Source organism: Scyliorhinus torazame, chromosome 18, assembly GCF_047496885.1.
Source record: "Scyliorhinus torazame isolate Kashiwa2021f chromosome 18, sScyTor2.1, whole genome shotgun sequence".
In the NCBI taxonomy this organism is placed as follows: domain Eukaryota; kingdom Metazoa; phylum Chordata; class Chondrichthyes; order Carcharhiniformes; family Scyliorhinidae; genus Scyliorhinus; species Scyliorhinus torazame.
This window is the reverse complement of record NC_092724.1, coordinates 117656637-117673802: the sequence shown is the minus strand read 5'-3', so window position 1 is coordinate 117673802 and position 17166 is coordinate 117656637. Positions and strand designations below refer to the sequence as shown.

The window sequence follows — 17166 nt, the reverse complement described above, 5'->3', positions numbered from 1 at the left end:
CAATTTTTGTATGACCGGGAATCCCTATTGGGAGTGAAGTGGCTAGGTATATACGACCTCCACCGTTGCAGCCTATCATACTGTGAGTGGGAATTATCCCGAGGAAGGGGAAGGCAAATAGCCGGTGGTGCTGAACCCGGATCGTAAGGAAGAGTGACTTGCTCGGGCGGTGACTCGGAATGCTGACAATGAACCACCATTTGGGGAGTGCCCCAAAGCGGTGAAACAGAAAATAACCTAGACACCGCTGCGGGGTTCGGGTAGCCGACAACCCGTCCGTGGCCATACAAGCGGTGGTAAATCTGGTAGAAGAGATTCATACTACCCGGGTTTTCCTCAGTGAGGCCTTTAACTAAATAAAGTGTATCTCCTGATAACCTACGTTCTAGCTGTACTCCCCTTCTCACACGCTCTGTCCTCTCTCTAGTCCCCCTCTCTCTCTCACAACATCTTCCTACCTTCTCCTGATGGTCTGATGTTACCTTTATCGCACCAATCTTAACACATCCAAACTCAAATTTACATGTACTCCAAAAACAAGGCAATGTCCATATAATGTTCCCTTCCCATCGCCGGGACCGGTGCAATTGCTTCATGACTCCTGCATTTTCCGTTATCCTGATGACCTTCCATGAGTCGATACCATGTCCTCGTATATGGGGGCAGCGAAGAACATCACCTCTGCATAAACGAAATGTCCTTGTAATTTGGTTGGGGTTACAAATGTAGATATTATTTCCCTTTTCCATGTCCGTCGCCAATAACACTCCAAGCGAGGTGAGGCCGAATATCACACAGACGGTGCGTAGCCACCCCATCATGCTCCACACCTGAAAATAGCACTGGAGAAGGGAGGCAGGTTAATCTGTCCAAGAAAATGAGGCCGGTTATCAGAACTCAACTGAGCTGGTATACTGTACCGGGGAATGATTTCCCGCATCTGGGGTGTCATTCTCCGACCCCCCGCCGGGTCGGAGAATGGCCGTTGGCCGCCGTGAATCCCACCCCCGTCCCCGCCGAAGTCTCCGGTACCGGAGATTGGGCGGGGGCGGGAATCCCGCTGGATTCTCCGGCCCGGATGGGCCGAAGTCCTGCCCAGAAATTGCCTGTCCCGCCGGCGTATATCAAACCTGGTATTTACCGGCGGGACCAGGCGGCGTGGGCGGGCTCCGGGGTCCTGGGGGGGGGGGGGGGGCACGGGGCGATCTGACCCCGGGGGGTGCCCCCACGATGGCCTGGCCCGCGATCGAGGCCCACCGATCCGCGGGCGGGCCTGTGCCGTGGGGGCACTCTTTCCCTTCCGCCTCCGCCACGGCCTCCACCGTGGCGGAGGCGGAAGAGACTCTCCCCACTGCGCATGAGCAGGAAACTGACAGCGGCCGCTGACGCTCCCGCGCATGCGCCGCATTTCCGCGCCAACTGGCGGGGCAACAAACACCATTTCTGCCAGCTGGTGGGGCGGAAATCCCTCCGGCGTCAGCCTAGCCCCTCAATGTTGGGGCTAGGCTGCCAAAGATGTGGAGCATTCCGCACCTTTGGGCCGGCACGATGCCCGTCTGATTGGCGCCGTCTTTGGCGCCAGTCGGCGGACATCACGCCGTTGGGGGAGAATTTCACCCCAGAACTTTAACCACAGTAGCAGCTTTATTATCGGTAGTCGGATACGCCTCAACCCATCTGCTGAACCCATCCACAATGACCAAAATATATTTATAACATTGACACCTTTCCAACTCAATGTAATCCATTTGTAGCGTCTCAAAGTGACCACTGGGCAACGGGGTTTGCCCCATCCCACAAGGGATACCTTTGCCGGTGTTATATTGCTGACAAATCAAACACCGATTACTGATACTCTGGGCCAACCCCTGCATTTTAGGGTGCCCCCAAGTGTCCAGCAACAAATCACTAGTCCCTCGAGCCCCACAATGAGTTGAAAAGTGTACACATTCAGTGACCCATAAAGCCAGTACATCAGACATACAAGTCTGATGTGCAGACGTGGTCCATAAAGAGGAAACAGAATCATATGTACAACCTAACTGTTTCCACATTTGTTTATCACTCTCAGGAGCGTCCTCCTGTAACCTTATGACGTCTTGGATGGTTGGCATTGACTTGTCAGAAGCAGACATATTTATAGTAGATCGTTTAGTCTGACTTAACATTTTAGGCACCATCTCTTGCTGAATTTGCGCGGCTGTCCGCGCTGCACAATCTGCTTGTCCATTACCAACGTCAACTGGGGTCTTACCATTTGTGTGGGCAGCACATTTAATGATGATAAATCTGCGCGGGCATAAGGAGGGCCTGCAGTAAGTCATTAACTAAACCCCGGTGGGATATTTGACCACACATAATCATGTCAGGCTGTTCTGACGAAATATCACTCAAATCGTCCCTTATTGTGGTAGTTTCCTGAATCAAGGCTAAACAGTCGTGGCCAGGTGCATCTTCATGGACAGGGGGACCACTAAGAAAACAGGCTGGATTGATAGTGGTACAGTGTTTAAATGTCAGACGTGGATTGTTCAAAAGGTATATCTCATACCTATTCTGACGAGCTGCGGTAAGATGCTGAGTCTGCAGTTGCCTCAGTAGTGCGATGACCGAGTGGGAGCTATCCACCGTAATATCCTGTTGGAGAGTGAGAGCATGTAACGGCTATGCGATGGCATTGATTGAACGTAAATCCTGTACTAATCAGTACTGGTCAGCAAGTATGGGGGTGTTACATTCTGATTGGCAAGGGACCAAAATACCCTGTTGCAACAGCTCTCAGATTAATTTGTCCATAGACGGGGCTGCAGTCGAGTGTTAATCGTTTCAGGGACCTCAAAATATTTTATGGCAGTGCCGTCTGGCGTGACTTGAAGTGCGTACTCTGTTGGATCTGAATGATCCACTGCCCTCCTTACCATAGGTCCCAGATCCCTGGCATGGTACTGGTCGTGGACCTGACGTGTAATATGAGGGCTTACCGAAGCGGACTGTGGCCATAAATGTGGTGGTATTGTAACAAAATCGGCTGTACCTTCTTTTCCCGTGACTGTGGCTGTAACTTTGACTGGCCATTCGGTCCAAATTAATGGCCGGTATTTGTCCTCCAACTCCCTGTTTTGTCCGGTTATGTCATAGGCCAGGGTAACGTGATGCAGTGAATGTTCAATGTCTAACGTCCACCACTGGGGGGTGATAAAAATATAGCACTGTCGTCTCATCCTCCATGATTTAACCGTTACCCCCTCGTCTCCGCACTCTAGCTGTAGCTGGAAGATACACAGTAAATCTCGGGCCAGCAAGTTACAGTCCAATCCAGTAGTCACTACAAACTGATGATCTGCAGACTTATTCTCGTAAGTGACTGTCACAGGTTCAGAAATAGGATACTCACACACCTGTCCTTGGAACCCCGACAAATGCTGGGTGTGGTCAGATAGTGGTAGGCGAAGTTCTGATTGCACTGAAGACATGGCTGCTCCAGTGTTGATTACAAATGGGTGATGTTCATCTCCTATCTGCAGAGAGATAATAGGTTCCCTGTCCGATTGGAGAGTCCTTATGACTAAATTAGCTAGTCAATCCTGTGTTGGGAAAGGGTTTGCCTAGGAGAAGTCAGTGTATCTCGTCTGTCCTCCCCTTGGTGGGTACCCCCTTCTTCCGTTGCCTGTCTTTTAAAGGGGCATTCCTGTTGCCAGTGATCTGCACGGCCGCAATTAAAACATGCATTGCTCCCTCTATATCTGCCCTGTCCTCTTCTCCCAGTAGACCAATGGCCCCTCAGAGGGGGCGGCGGTTGTAAAGCTGTTGGTGCATTCGGTGGGCCATAAAAAGGAGCTGAGGGTCCCTTTGGGTGGGTTTGATATCCTCCCCCTCGCTGATCCACCCACCAAAAGTCACAATATTGGGGCTCCAGCTGGTAAGCTACCATTTCTGCCACTTGTTGGGGTCGCAGATCATCCTTTTTCATTACATACTCAGTCTTAACCTTTGTAACTGAGCCTCCTTCCTGGCCTACACCCTCCTTCCAATAAAATCTGACTGCCCTTGCCATCTGGGAAGGGTCGTTCTCTGTCCAATTCATGTTATTACATTTCACAGCAGTAGCCACGGAAGGTGGTAGGCAATGCATTAACATAGCACAATATTGAGGGGGATTCTGACCATTTTGATATGGCAAGTCGCCTGACTGCCCACGGTAGATTTCATTAAAACGTTCCAGAAATTCCTCTGGCTCTTCAATCTTCTTAGGTTTTAGGTCTAAGATAGCAGAAATATTTATGGGCTTTTGAAATGTGCTGTTCAACGCATTCAGGATTTGTGTCCGTCTATTGTCGTCTAACGCATGGGCTTGCTGAAGTGCGGCGTGGCTAGCATAATTCAAGTGATTAAGATAATTGCGGTACTCTGCTGGGGTTAAAACCTGCTGGACTAGGACCCAGAGGTCCCTAGAATTAGCATGATAAATTGAGATGGTAGTTCTCATGGAATCCACGAAAGCAGCAGGAGATTTTTTTCGATCTGGGATTGTAGCCATAATAGCCATCATCTCACTGGGTGTCCATGGGAAGTAAACGTCTATTGTGGGCTGCGCCCCGGCAGTCACCGCGTCAGGGTTTGGTATCTTCCTAATCGGCAACTGTCTCCGAGTCTCACCAGGGGGCACTCTAGCTATTTCCTCTGGTTCTTCCAAGACTTCAACGTCCCTCCCTGTCACTAGAGGGAGTTCTTTCTCTTCAAAATCATCTGTGGCATCTCCCTTTGTTCTCGAAATTTGCGGTTTCCCCTTGGTCTGAAGGGATTTAGGTGGTATGCTTAATTGTTTCTGGATAGGATCAAGCCCTTCTCTCGCTGTCCGAGATCGGGTCCTAGAGCTACCTGGGCTTGTGGAACAGAGCTCCTCCTCCCCCACTGATCGTGAAGATGGCAAATCGGGACCCACGCTATCAACCAAAAGGGCTGGAGTGACTGGCATGATTGGGATCTGGGGAGCAGTGACTGGATAAAAATTATTATACTCTGGTGGTTCTGGAATTAGTGCAGACAATGCTACAGGTGCAGTCAAAATCCTTTGCTGACATTTTCAAATTATCGAATTGGTCATTTTCTGTCAATTCAAGGCCAGCCATTGAACTACGTAGCCCATCTTTTGTTTGACCCGAGCCTTTCCTGTCTTTACTTGCGCTTTTTTTTTTTGAATGCACATTCCTTTTTCAAGACCTGTAATGTTTTTTTTTGTTACCCTGTTCACTAATTGGAATTCCCATTTTAAGGGCATTGTCCTGCCAACTTGATAACATGATCCTATCTCTTTCCTCTTGACAATATTGTCTCCATAATCTAATTAACTCTTTAGCTTTCATACTTTGGCTCTTTCTTTTTTTTAAAATTATATATATTTTTAAAATTTGCTTATTTATAACCAATGGCAATTTTTGCTCCTTGGCAAAATGATTGAAAAGGTTCTAACAGTGTTCTTTTAAAACTTAAAATGTTTGAAAATTCAAATTGAATTACTGCAACTTGCAAACTTAGCTCTGATCTCAACTCAGAACTAAATTTACGATTTGCTTAACACAAACTTGTATAACATTTACAACTTAATTAATTCTTTATCTTAACAATTTTTCTTTTAACAAGTTTTTCTTACATTCTCAAAAATGTTGGCTGCTATCAATGAGGGAGCAGTTAGCTGCGGTGATGTATACCGGAGCAAAGTCAACTGTCATCTCCAGATTTACACTTTTTTAAATGGTATCAGTGAGTTTCTTTAAGTTTCTATTAATTCACAAATAAAATGAGATAAACATTATTTCAAGTAAGTAAAACTTAAGATTCTGGCAATTTCAATCAATTGCTTTCGAAAATAATAACTTTTATCAAAGAGGCGGAGAAACCCACTGGTTTCCTTTAATTAATTCAAAACGTAACTTTGCTGGAGTTCACTGACTCAAAGGAAAGGTATCCGATTACACTACAGGCTGCTGCTGTTATCTCAAGGCCTGAGTGAGAAGCACTGTCTGTCGTCTTTAACTTTGGCTGCTGCTGTTAACCCTTTGAGAGACTTCTGCTTCAACCAACATGCAGCATCCAGCTCTATGGATGTTCTTTGTCTTGAAATTTATCCAAGCAATTCCCCACAATCTCAACTAGTCCTCAGAACTGCGTTTTTCGCCACTACAGTCCAAGGGTACAATTTTAGCTTAATCAACTATAGATTTAAAACACTCACACATGGAATTGAATCATCTTCAGATTTAAAAACACTTATTGAACTGAACCTTCATCTACTGAAGTCCCATCAGCCTTAAAAACACTTACTTAACTGAACCTTCATCTACTGAAGTCCCATCAGCCTTAAAAACACTTATACATGGAATTGAACCATCGTTTTAGATGTCCCATCAACCCAAAACTTAACCCAAGCCGAATCAGAACTCACACATGGAGTTGAACCATCTTCAGATTTAAAAACACTTATTTAACTGAACCCTCATCTGCTGAAGTCACATCAGTCGTCAACAACACAATTAACCCAAAACTGAACTATCAATTATGATATCCCATCAGTTTAATTTTCTAATCCCCAGATTGACCTTTGATTTCGTCGAGACGATCTTTCCGTACCAACCGCGAGTGACCAGGCTAATCAGACGATAAGAAGAGGGGAAAAAGCAATGCGCGGTCATTTTCCAGCTATACATTGTGGGCCCCTTCTTCCCACTCTCCCTGTTCATAATCAGTCTAATTCTAATTTCGCGGTTGGTCAGAACCGTCTTGAGAAATCCCGGGTTTCGGGCACCAAATGACAAAATACAAATTTCTTTACCCGTCAGTCTGGCCCCAATAAAAGTCGAGATGGATTTGCAGGTACAGCATTAGTTATTTTATTTGGCTTGCAAGCCTGATTCATTTCACAGAAGCATAGGACACATCCAGTCTCCTACACCCCGGAAAGCGAATGAACAAAGAGACAAAGGGATTTCTGCAAATCAATTCAAATGGTATCAAGTTTCACATACATGATTCCCATAGGTCATCCTGTACCCCTACTGACCTGGTCATACATTCTGATTGGCTCACTTCTCATCCCTTCCTCTGGCCCCCTTATTACCCAGCATCCTTTTCTCCTCCTTTGGTGGACACACCTCCTCCTTGCTTTGCCATGCGGTCTGAAATCCTTTGTCTGTGAACTCACCAGAATGAGACTGGCCTATCTCTACATTACAGTAACTAATATCTCTAAAGTAACTATTTTATATCACATTCGTCACTATGACACCTTCCCATGCAATGGTAGAAGGTGCAACAGCTACCCCTTTACCTGCTCCCTGCTCACCATCCAAGGGCCTAAACATTCTTTTCAGGTGAAGCAGCGTTTCACATGCACCACCTTCAATCTGGTCTATCACATTCGCTGCTCCCAATGCGGTCTAATCTATATTGGGGAGACTAAACACAGACTTGGTGATTGCTTTGCAGAACATCTTTCTTCCGTTTGCAAACAGGACCCAGAGCTTCCTGTTGCTTGTCATTTTAACTCACCGTCCTGCTCTCATGTCCACATGTCTGTCCTTTGTCGTGTTGGGTGTCCTGATACACAAATGAGCCAACACGGCTGTAGATGGTACAACTTGATTTTATTATGTTAACTAACAGATGCAACTAACTATAGACTTGGGTACGTTCGCTACCAGCTAACCTATGGACCTAGCCCTATCACTAATGTTGGTGAAGCACTCAGCACATGGTCTATGTCTGAGTGTCACGCTGTAAGCTCTGTGTCCCGAGCTGTCTCCTACCAGAATGAGCGGGAACTCTTGTGTTCCCCCCTTTTATAGTGCGTGTGCTCTTACTAGTGATTGGCTGCGATGTTGTGTGTGTGCTGGTTGGTCCAAATACCTGTCCATCAGTGTGTGTGTGATTGCACCATGATATGCTGATCTGGATATCATGACATCCTTGACCTGCTGCAATGCTCCAGTGAAACTCAATTCAAACTGGAGGAGCAGCACCTCATCTTCCAATTAGGCACATTACAAAATTCCAGACTTAACATTGAGTTCAACAACTTCAGACTGTGAACTCTGTCCTCCACCTTCACCCCATTTTTATTTCTATCAATTTATTTTGTCTCTTAGAATCATAGAATCATAGAAGTTTACATCATGGAAACAGGCCCTTCGGCCCAACCATTCCATGCCGCCCAGTTTTTACCATTAAGCTAGTCCCTGTTGCCCGCACTTGGCCCATAACCCTCTATACCCATCTTACCCATGTAACTATCTAAATGTTTTTTAAAAGACACAATTGTACCCGCCTCTACTACTACCTCTGGCAGCCCATTCCAGACACTCACTACCCTCTGAGTGAAGAAATTGCCCCTCTGGGTCCTTCTGAATCTCTCCCCTCTCACCTTAAACCTATGCCCTCTAGTTTTAGACTCCCCTACCTTTGGGAAAAGATGTTGACTATCTACCTTATCTACGCCCCTTATTATTTTATGGACCTCTATAAGATCACCCCTAAGCCTCCTACGCTCCAAGGAAAAAAGTCCCAGTCTATCCAGACTCTCCTTATAACTCAAACCATCAAGTCTCGGCAACATCCTAGTAAATCTTTTCTGCACTCTTTCCAGTTTAATAATATCCTTTCTATAATAGGGTGACCAGAACTGCACACAGTATTCCAAGTGTGGCCGTACCAATGTCTTGTACAACTTCAACAAGACGTCCCAACTCCTGTATTCAATGTTCTGACCAATGAAACCAAGCATGCCGAATGCCTTCTTCACCACCCTGTCCACCTGCGACTCCACCTTCAAGGAGCTATGAACCTGTACTCCTAGATCTCTTTGTTCTATAACTCTCCCCAACGCCATACCATTAACTGAGTCGGTCCTGGCCTGATTCGATCTGCCAAAATGCATCACCTCACATTTATCTAAATTAAACTCCATCTGCCATTCGTCGGCCCACTGGCCTAATTGATCAAGATCCCGTTGCAATCCTAGATAACCTTCTTCACTATCCACTGTGCCACCAATCTTGGTGTCATCTGCAAACTTACTAACCATGCCTCCTAAATTCTCATCCAAATCATTAATATAAATCACAAATAACAGTGGACCCAGCACCGATCCCTGAGGCACACCACTGGTCACAGGCCTCCAGTTTGAAAAACAACTTCTGTCGTCCAGCCAATTTTGAATCCAATTGGCAACCTCACCCTGGATCCCGTGAGCTTTAACCTTCTGCAACAACCTACCATACGGTACCTTGTCAAAGGCTTTGCTAAAGTCCATGTAGACAACGTCTACTGCACTGCCCTCATCTACCTTCTTGGTCACCCCCTCAAAAAACTCAATCAAATTTGTGAGACATGATTTTCCACGCACAAAACCATGCTGACTGCCCCGAATCAGTCCTTGCCTCTCTAAATGCTTGTAGATCCTGTCTCTCAGAATACCTTCTAGCAACTTACCTACTACAGACGTTAGGCTCACCGGTCTGTAGTTCCCAGGCTTTTCCCTGCTGTCCTTCTTAAACAAGGGCACAACATTCGCCACTCTCCAATCTTCAGGCACCTCACCTGTGGCTGCCGATGATTCAAATATCTCTGTTAGGGGACCCGCAATTTCCTCCCTAGCCTCCCACAACATCCTGGGATACATTTCATCAGGTCCCGGGGATTTATCTACCTTGATGCGCTTTAAGACTTCCAACACCTCCTCCTCTGTAATATGCACACTTCTCAAGACATCTCTATTTATTTCCCTTAGTTTCCTAACATCCATGCCTTTCTCCACCGTGAATACCGATGAGAAATATTCATTCAGGATCTCACCCAACTCTTGTGGCTCTGCACATAGATGCCCTTGTTGATCCTTAAGAGGCCCTACTCTGTCCCTAGTTACTCTTTTCCCCTTTATGTATTTGTAGAATCTCTTTGGATTCTCCCTTGCATTATTTGCCAAAGCAATTTCATGTCCCCTTTTTGCCCTCCTGATTTCCCTCTTAACTCTATTTCGACAATCTCTATACTCTTCAAGGGATCCACTTGATCACAGTTGCTTATGTACATCATATGCCTCCTTCTTCTTTTTGACCAGAGTCTCAATATCTCGAGTCATAGTCAATGAATCTTCCATTGATTCATTTTTCCATCCCCCTTTTTCTCCCCATATTGCATCTTGGTTTTCCCTTACCACCGTCTCCTCTCCCACCACATCCCACTAGGGCCATCTGTTCCCTGTTCCAGGTTGTCCTTGACACACGGTTTATCTTTGTTCTGCCATCAACACATTCTGATCTCTTAATCTGCCACTATCAGCACCTTTCTTAGTCATGATCACCACCATTTATAATCCCTTTGTATTTTTGACCATGAAATCACTGGGAACCTCTCCCCAGCCTCCACCAATTGCTGGCCCTCTATCCAGCCGTACTTCTCCACCCCCTGCACCCCCCCCCTCCCACCTCCCACCCCCCTCCGCTCCCCCCTCCGCCACAACAGTATAAATCTCATCATATTTCCAGTTCTCTGTATCTCTGATGAAGAGTCACCCAGACTCAAAACGTTGGGCGAGATTCTCCTAAAAAATGATTAAATGTTACATTGGGCGAGTTTGGTGGGGTGTTTCATGCCGGCTTTTTGGGTGACATACCGACCTATATTCATAGAACATACAGTGCGGAAGGAGGCCATTCAACCCATCGAGTCTGCACCGACCCATATTAAGCCCTCACTTCCACCCTATCCCTGTAACCCAATAACCCCTCCTAACCTTTATGAACACTAAGGGCAATTTAGCATGGCCAGTCCACCTAACCTGCGCATTTTTGGACTGTGGGAGGAAACCAGAGCACCCGGAGGAAACTCACGCAGACACGGGGAGAACGTGCAGACTCTGCACAGACAGTGACCCAGCGGGGAATCGAACCTGGGACCCTGGCGCTGTGAAGCCACAATGCTATCCACTTGTGCTACCGTGCTGCCCATTCACCCAGACATAGTCATTTGTTTGGGGCTTGGGGAGTTCTTCATTGGACAATCCCACACATCTTGAAAGGGTGCCTCAATCACAATGCAAGCTTGCACCCACAGACATTGCCGCCACCCCTCCCCCACCCCTTCCGGCAGACATGGGGCATCACGCCCACACAAAGTGAGCACACCCCTCCTGCCCCACCACTTTAGGACACCGCCCTTTTCAGTCCCCCTCTTTCATGACACCCCTTCATCCCCCCACCCTTCATTACCCCCCCTCAACCTCTCCTTTCATGGGTAAGGCCCCCCTCATGGCCCAACCCTTTGAAGTGCCAGCCTGTCACCCAGGCTGTGCCCCTAACACCCTGGCACTGCCAACATGGCAGCCTGGCAGTGCCAACATGGCAGCCTGGCATGGCCAACATGGCAGCCTGGCACTGCCAACATGGCAGCCTGGCAGTGCCCGACACACTGGCGCTGCCAACATGACAGCCTGGCAGTGCCAACATGGCAGCCCGGCAGTGCCCAACACCCTGGCACTGCCAACATGACAGCCTGGCAGTGCCAACATGGCAGCCTGGCAGTGCCATATTGATACATGGCAGGACACTACCCTGTCCCCGACCACCCGGGGGACCCCAATGGCTTCCGTGTCCCCCAGAGTGGCTATCACGCCTGGTCTTCGCTTGTGGAGACCAGTACTAATCGGCGCCTGGGTGAAGCTTTGCCGGTGCGGCTGGTGACTCCTGCAGCCTCAATCACACCCAGCAAGGACATGATCCAGATCGCGCTGTGCATTGCAGGTCGGGTGACGCATGTGTTGTTTTGCATCCGGTGCAAAGCCCATTTTGGGCCTCTTCCACGATGCTCCCGGTGCAACGGGATCAGCCCTGGGCGCAAGGCGGTGGGAAAATTGCGCCCATTGGCTCTGTGCTCGGTCCACAGATGCTGTCAGACCTGTTGTCAGACCTGCTGAGACTTCGCAGCATTTTCTGTTTTTGTTTCAGATTCCAGCATCCGCAGTAATTTGCTTTTATGTACTAGCACTGAATTTGACTGAATATGGATTGGAAATATTGGGGGAGAATTTCTCTGGTTTTGACATGCTGAAACAGAATGCTGAATATCACAACAGAAAATTTACCACCTGCCGCTGATCCCTATCAGCTACCTCCACTCTGATTGGTTGGAATTTTGGAGACTGAGGGGTAATTTAGCATGACCAATCCACCTAACCTGCACATCTTTGGACTGTGGGAGGAAACTGGAGCACCCGGAGGAAACCCACGCAGACACGGTGAGAAAGTGCAAACTCTACACAGACAGTCACCCACGATCAGAATCAAACCCGGGTCCCTGGCACTGTGACGCAGCAATGGGAACCATTGTGCCACCATGTCGGAATTGAACCTGGGATCCTGGAGCTGTGAGACAGCAGTGCAGACCACTGTGCCGAAATAAAGACACTAATCCTAACTTTGATGTTGTATTTCAGGCTGAACAATGATTGTCTCAGTTGCTACACTGATACAGTTCAGTAATCAAATAGCGCTCAGTTCTTCAGACGAGATTTGTTCCAAACACTTCTGCATGAGTCATAGCTGATTGGAGTCAGGCACACTGACCTCGGATTTCTCCTCTATAAACCTTTAAAACCCTGGCTTCACATAAAACCAAAAGTATGACCTCCTGTGTTACAGGAGTTGGACATTTAAAGACCTAGGTTTTAACTATTGCGTGTGACCTGATGGTCATTTTGAGGTTAGGCTGCGTGTGCCAACACACCCATTGGTGCAGCTACCCTGAAATATCAGGCAGCTTTTAAACCAACCCAAGCTTTACCAAGATAGATGCAGGTGTGGGAGAAGGTTGCAATCATGGACAGGAGAAGCTCGGTAAGGAGCAGTGCTCCAAAAGCACTCCGAAAGCTAGTGATTCGAAACAAACCTGTTGGATTTTAACCTGGTGTTGTAAGACTTCTTACTTCCAAAAAGTTAGGTCGGGTTACTGGGTTACGGGGATAGGGGGAAACGAGAGCTTAAGTAGGATGCTCTTTCCAAGGGGCCAGTGCAGGCTCGATGGGCCGAATGGCCTCCTTCTGCACCCTAAGTTCTATGATTATAAAGAGCAGGGACAGGTCACAGACCTATTTACCATGTCCCCCTCCGCCTGTTACAGACATTGGGAAATAAATTACACTAAGGTCAATAAATGCATCATACATTGTAACAAATTTGCGACAGGTCCTCTCCTGTCCAGTCATTCACTCCTCAGGGTGATGTTTCACCTCCCAGTAACTCCCATCTTGCGACGCTAAATCCATCAGGAAGTTTAAGGGCTGCTGCTTCTCTTCAGCCACCGTCCTGTAACAAGGCAGGAATGTAACATCCTATCGAGTGGGATGCTGGTCCTGAACCACAGAATTCTACCGTGGCTGGAAAAACAGCTCTCTGCCTTCCAGATCAGTGCTGTTTATGGTACTGACATGTAGATTGTTTGCCTGGACCAATCTTCTCCCACTCCTCATTGTCCTTTGTCAGGCGCTGTGACCTGTTAGCGCCCCATTTCAGAGCAAATTTTATGATGCTTCACAGGAGCTTCTAAAACAAAGCATGACAATCAGCCACAAAAAGTGACATTACATACGAATTTACGAGCATACATATTAGGTCAGATGATCAAAAGTTTGGACAAGGAGGTAAGTTTTAAAGAGTTTCTTAAATTAGGAAAGTGAGGTAGAGAGACAGAGGTGCAGGGTTCCAGTTCTTGGGGCCCAGGTAGCTGAAGGCAAGTACAGCAGTGGCGGAGCGATTGTAGTTGATGATGCACTAGAGGCCGGAATTAGAGGAGTGCAGATATCTCGGAGGGTTGTGGGGCTGGAGGAGATTACAGAGGTGGTAGCACAGTGGGTAACACTATTTCTTCACAGCGCCAGGGTCCCAGGTTCAATTCCCGGCTTGGGTCAATGTCTGTGCGGAGTTTGCACGTTCTCCCTGTGTCTGCATGGGTTTCTTCCACAAGTCCCAAAAGACTTGCTGTTAGGTGAATTGGATATTCTGAATTCTCCCTTTGTGTACCCGAACAGGCGCTGGATGTAGCGACTAGGGGTTTTTCACAGTAACTTCATTGCAGTGTTAATGTAAACCTACTTGTGACAATAAAGATTATTATTATTATAAGGGGGCAAGGCCATGGAGCAATTTGAAAATGAAGGTGCTGTTTCACTGGGCACCAGTATAGGTCAGCAAGCACCTTGGTGATAGAGGAATGGAATGTGCTGTGAGTTAAGACATGGCCAACAAAATATTGGGTGAAATGAAATGAAAATCACTTATTGTCACAAGTAGGCTTCAAATGAAGTTACTGTGAAAAGGCCCTAGTCGGCAAATTCCGGCACCTGTTCGGGGAGGCTGGTACGGGAATTGAACCGTGCTGCTGGCCTGCCTTGGTCTGCTTTAAAAGCCAGCTCTTTAGCCCTGTGCTAAAGATGAACTCATGCTTATGGAGGGTTGAACGTGGGAGACCAGCCAGGCGTGCACTAACACTATGTTTTTTTCTCCGTTCACCTTTATATAGCACATGCCATTCTTTGATGAGCAAGATGTTCAGTCTACCACACTTTCAGCTTTGGTGTAGTCTTGGGAAAGTAACCTAAAGTGAACTTTATGCGCCATTCTCCTGTATCCAACCAACTTCAATGTAGGTTGACTATGGGCCAGGATTTTTCAGCCATCTGCCCTCCTCTCCCCTCCCGTGTGGCATGTTTGCCTGCAGCAGAGGTGGTTCGACATTGGCCAGTGGCAGGATCTACCGGTCCCACTGAAGTTCACGACCGTTTGCATGTCCCACCCTCTCCGCCCCCAGGGGTTGCCTTTGGTGGGTTTGGAAGTTCCCCTCAGCAGGAAGGGCAGGAAAATCCCTACATATAAAATGATTCAATGCACATGCTACCATCAGGATACATTTTATTGGGGTGTGCTAGGAGAGGGCTTTGAGCTAGATTTGTTTGTTAGTGGGTTTGAATCCTGTTTTTTGTATAACGACAAGCAGGGCAATATACAAAGACTGCTGTGCACATTTAGCGACCATTAGGAGAAAGGGATTGTTCCAATGCCATGAAAGAGAAAATCTCTGTGGACGACAGGTGCCTAGAAATAAGAACACTTACCCAGCAATTAGAAATGTTTTTGACAAAGCTCTCCTGAATTAAAAGCTCCTCATGTGGAATTGTGACAAAAATTAAGCATTCTTTTACCTTCGATGAGTTGGTTTCTTAATGGTTTTGTCATAACAAGGTTTTTTAAAAAAATTAAAATGGTATCCCTACAGATAATGACTGACTGATTTGTTACACCACTTTGCTGAACAAAGGTGGATTGTCTGTCTGGCCATTGGTAGGACATGCCGGTATAAGTGGGTGATCGGAGACTGGGCTTTCCGCCGCCTGTCACAGGTAGCGGAGTTCATCTGTTTCTGATGCTCCAGTCCCCCGCTGGTGGCAGCATTGAGGTTTGTGCCCCTCGTCAAAATAATCAATTTGCATCTTATTAATGGTCTGGACACCGAATTCTCCATGCCTCCGTGATTCTCTGGCCCTCTGGTCCAGGATTCAAGTGGGCGTGGACTGGCACAAGTATTTTTAAGCGTGGCCCTGACATGGTGGACCTCGAGGTGGCCAAGGGGGTAAATATTAAAGGTAGGTGCCCCTAAAGTTCATCGAAGGCCCCCTCTCTCCCCCCCCCCATAATGCAATTCCTGCCCATCCCCCACCAGAGATTCACACCAGAGACTCCCATCAGACCCCAACGAGAGACCCACATCAACCCCCCTTATATCAGAGGCCCCCCATATCAGAGGAACCCCACACAACAGAACTGACCACCGCCCCTCACGGTCAGTCAGCCCTGCCTACAAGTTAATGGGCATCCTAGGCAGAAACAGTGAAAGAATCACTACTTTTCCACTCACATCCCTTTCTTAACATTTGCCTGAGGCAGCAGGTGTAAGGGGCAGGTACGTGAAAAACCAGTGATTTTGTCACTGTTTCTGCCTGAACTGCTCTTTAGTTTCCAGGCAGGGGTGACTAATAGGGGGGTGACAATTCCTGTGGTGTCGGGAGGAAAGCCTCCACTTGTCAGCAGGTGGAGGGGTGGCAGGATTAGCGTTGCGGGGGGGGAGGGGAGCAAGTTGCTGGAGCTCTCTATCAGGCCATCATCAAAATGGCGACCCGATACCAGGATTCATGATGGAATCCCTCGCAATCCCACCATGCATAAATTTGCAAGGCAAGGGACGCAGAATCGCTTCTGGACGTCGCTCTTAGCTGCTGCACAAACCAGAAGCGATTCAGGAGAACCCTGCCCCTGATCTAATGTCTTGCTGAATGTATTCTCAGATTGGTTCATTACAACATCAGTCAGATGGGATAAGATTGTTTGTTCGCAGGTGAAAGGAAGAATAAACAAATGTGGGAATTTTATTAAAAACCTTCCAGATATTTTACTTTTGTAATGTGTAAAAGATTATTCTGAAAACTTTGGAAAAGTCCGAACAAATAATTAGTAAAAGTATAGTCATCGTTCTGTCAACTCGTCCTTTGGACAGTGAAGAGGAGGAAGTGGAGGCAGTAGAGGAAGGGAAAATTCTAATTAAAATCTCACCACTCTTTCAACACCCCATGCTAAGAGAAGCACTGTACCTCTGGTCCCTGCTGTGGCTGGGTTGGCTACTCCACAGTGTGGATGAACTGTGACGCTGGGACTCGCTGACTCTTGGTCTGGAGTGGAGACTTTGCTGTCTGTATTCAGTATTGAGGACATGAACTTCACATTGCAGACTGCCATATGCAGCTAACCATGGCTCTCCCCCAAAAAGTTGGAGTTCAAAATAGTGCTGTTACAAAGAGGTGGAAGCACCAGCCACGTAGGGCATACAAGCCAATCCACCAGTGTGGATCTTGCCCACAATCTCATCAACCACTCTGATTGGTGGAATAATGACAGCAGTGATGGTCTCATTGACAGACTATTATAATGACCTTCAGTCTGTCACTGAAGACCTGGGGCGGGATTCTCCCATTCGCCGGCAGAGTGTCCACGCCGTCGGAAATGCCGTCGTGTTTCATGACGCCGCTGGGATTACCGATTCTGGCCCCTACAGCGGACCAGCACGGCGCTG

At 47.4% G+C, this 17166-nt stretch overlaps 1 protein-coding gene across 2 annotated transcripts in view; it reads left to right on the top strand.

Moving 5' to 3' along the window:
* LOC140395443 (bMERB domain-containing protein 1-like) overlaps nt 1-17166 on the top strand; it is a 166618-nt gene that overhangs the window by 134887 nt on the left and 14565 nt on the right. The gene's annotated exons all lie outside the window — the stretch shown is intronic.